Source organism: Betta splendens, chromosome 13 (assembly GCF_900634795.4).
Source record: "Betta splendens chromosome 13, fBetSpl5.4, whole genome shotgun sequence".
In the NCBI taxonomy this organism is placed as follows: Eukaryota; Metazoa; Chordata; class Actinopteri; order Anabantiformes; family Osphronemidae; genus Betta; species Betta splendens.
The window spans coordinates 19573699-19577361 of NC_040893.2; positions in this window are offsets into that span (position 1 = coordinate 19573699).

The window sequence follows — 3663 nt, forward strand, 5'->3', positions numbered from 1 at the left end:
CGCGACGCGCATCCGCTTTGGAATTTCAGATTAAGATGCACCTCGACTCGTGTTTAGACCCGGAAAGCAGTACAACGTGTGTAAACCCATTTAAGTCTCAAAGTCAACTAACGTAAGCCTTTGCTGGGTCATGACGAGGATCATATTGTTTTTTATGGCTGCAAATTTGTATTGCAAGATAAAACATCTCTCCACAGTTATGTTACTTTTATTTTTATACTACGTAGCACCGCTTCCGGATTTACTTTGGGTGATACGACAGCTTTACTGATTACATTTACTATAACGGACAACAAGGACCCCACATCTTCCACCATAAAGGATTAAAGAAGGGCAAATATTATATAGAAACTAAACATTTACTTTATTTGTACAAACAATAAGTTGGAAACTTTACTGGTGACGTTTCTTTCTGCTCAGAGCTGATTTTGTCTCTGTCTCTCACCACACTGTCCATCAAAACATGCACATAAATCTTTTTTATTCTGTTAGAAAACAACAAATAAACACAATCAGAAATAAAAGCTGCAGTAACAATGAATAGTTTGTGCATCTGGCAGCTGAGACATATTTACTCCAGATCAGCAGGTAAGCTGGAAAAAGAAGAGCTTTGCATTTTAAGTGCTGCGACCTGCTGGAGCGTCACATTCTGGTGGCACTGAGCGTAATTACAGCCGTTAATGAGGATTTAACACGTGGAGAATGCACACGTTCGCTCTTCTCTCTTCAGACACTGGTTTGCAGCTCCTGCGGGAAATTATAGCCATTCCGTCATGTAATTGTCCGTTGGTGTGAGCGTTGGGCTCAGCTCCAAACGCAGAAGATCGTTGCTGAAGCAGCGTCGTGTGATGAAGTGGAACCACCTCCAGAGAAGCCGACCCGCTACAGGATCTTAGGCCGCAGAGCTCCAGCTCTAGAAGGAAAATACTCAGGAACTTTTCCTTGTAGCTTCAAGCTGGTCTCATGTTGTAACCACTGCCAGTTGAATCACTTCATATAAAGACTGAATCTCACAGTTTTCAGTGGAATTTCTTAAAACAAGGCAAAGAGAGACAGAACAGTCTTTTTTTCTCCTGCTCTGTGTCAACACATGAAGTGCTTCAGTGTTTGAAGACAACTGGAATGTGTAAACTAGATAAGCAGAGAATTAGATCCAGTGTCTGAGAGAGGCTGTTACATCACACGCTGCAGACTGAGGTGGGTCCACACGGATCAGAACTGGATCCGTCCAGAGCCCACAGAGAGGCCGCAGCCCCAGGTGCCACCCCCTGCTGGGACCCCCTGAGACTAAGCGGGGGGAGTCTTCTGTGACAGAAGAGGAGACGGTCCGTCGGCTTTGTGTAAGAACAAATGAAAGTAACAGGTCATCGATGGAAAAGCATCGTCCTTGAGTCACAGCACGGCGCTGGTCTGGACCCACCAGACAAACATTCACAGGTTTCACAATCACTGAGTCAGGATTAAAGAAGAGTGATGCAGCTGCGTCATTCCCCTCCAGGTTTCTCACTGTGTGACTATGACATCACCTCTGTAATAGTCTGTGAGTGAGTTCCAACCCTGACGAGTGATGGTTCTTCACAAGGATTCATGTCTTTTTAAAGTTTTAAAAAGTTTTTTTTCTAATTGGATTAAATGAATAAACATGACAGCGTTTTTTTGCTGTGATCATTGTCCAAAGCCAACTCTCCCAGCTACGATCTGCTAAAAGAGATTGTGATAATGACTTTGTTTCCTTTGATGTTTAATGGTTGTACTGGTGCTATTGTTATTCATATTCACAAAGTTTGTTAATATTATTAATTTTATATGATAAAACGTTATTTTGCAAATCTCCCATTAGAAGGTTCCTCGGTGGCTTCCTCTTCCAGTTGTGTGTCTGTACAGACTTTAAGCAGCACCAGAATCCCTCCTGATGTGACTCACTTGTAACTTCTGACTCGCAGACGTTCGACCCACGCTGGTTCCTGCTGCGCCTGAGGCTGCAGCTTCACTTCCAAGCAGTGGAAATGCGACTTGCAGCTGACACATCAAGTCGCCTCAGGAATTCTGGGAATCTGCGAGTCAGGGAGCCCATGTGTTTCCGTTTAGTCTGCTTTGATTGAAGTAAAGTGGGATCATCGAGACTGAAGAAACTTAGAGAAGACAAAAAGGAAACGTGACTCCAATAAAAGAAAGAGACACAAATAACAGGCGCCACAAAGGGAAAGAGGAAAAGTCACATGTTGAGCAGAATCCAACTTATTAAGGGACATTTGCTTTTGGATTCCTCTGTTTCTACAGCTCAGGACAGAGCAGCTCCACCAACCGGTGCGTTTACATGCGTGTGTCCACACCCACTGTGTATTCAGTTCAGCTCTGAGTCCGAGACGACGCTGGTGACAGATGAATTGAAATTCCCTCCACACATTTCCAACACATTGTGTTTATAAGAAAGGAGCAGGCAGGAGGCTATGGTGGCTTTTCTCTTAAAAAAGACTTGAAGACTGAAAAAAGACTAGTTTGATAAAAGATTTGTTTAAAGTCTTTGGTGACAAGTATAAAATCAGCCGAGCATCTGAGCCTTCACCACTTTCAGTTTTACGCTTGAGGGAAAGTTCGACTTCCAGACTATGAAGGTCGTCCAGCTCCTTCCAGAGTTTCCTGAGTGGGAGCGTTCAGTGGAAAGAAAACAAGAAATGATGTAAGAGGAGAGAGGGCACGCTGTAAAAGTGTCACACTGAGCCTCAGGAAGGCGTCAACACAAACACTTCACACAGAAATCGACACAGAGACACCAGACGCACACGGAGAGCAACACTTAACACAGTCCCGACTGATACACAACATACAGTCACATCTTTTGTGTGAAACAGACAGAAAAGCTCTGAATGAGCAACCAAACAGGTAGCAGCCAGGGCTGATGTGCAGTTACCGTGGCAACAGCACCGGCTAAGACTAGAACCCCAGCAGAAGGCTGGAGACCCAGGAACATGAGCGCAACTGGAACAGCTGAGAGACGAAGCTTCACTCTGTGATGCTGCTGCTTTAACGCGTTTGTAAAATCACATCAAATTCAAAACAGAGAAACGTTCATCGCTTCTTCTCCTCGTCTCCATCATCCACAGCTGAACTCGCCTCCTTCCGTTCCCACAGCTCTGTCCTCTCTGCTCTCCTCCCTCCCTCCCATCAGTCCAGGGGTCATGGTTGGGGGGGGGGGTTCTCCTCCCTCAAACAATCACAGAAATAGACAACAGCAGGAGGACGAGCGGAAGGAACGGCCTTCGCTCTGGTTCCAGTGTGTTTTACAATGCGTTGTTCGTTCTGTAAGACGTATGTGAGGCAGAAAGATCCATTTGTTTCCTCTTATTAGAGCTCAGATGGAGAGTTCTAATTCAAACACGCGAGTGATTGACGTCTTAGACTTGGGAACCTAACGGTAGAACAAACAAACACGCAACTGAAGTCTCACTGATACTGGAAAGCTCCCAGTGGGACAAAGGTGCGTGAGTGTGTGTGTGTGTGTGTGTGTGTGTGTGTGTGTGTGTGTGTGTGTGTGTGTGTGTGTGTCTCTGTGTGTGTGTGTGTGTCTCTGTGTGTGTGTGTGTGTGTGTGTGTGTGTGTGTGTGTGTGTGCGTGCGTGCGTGTGTGTGCTAAAGATTACAGGCCACAGTGGGAAAGTTGGTA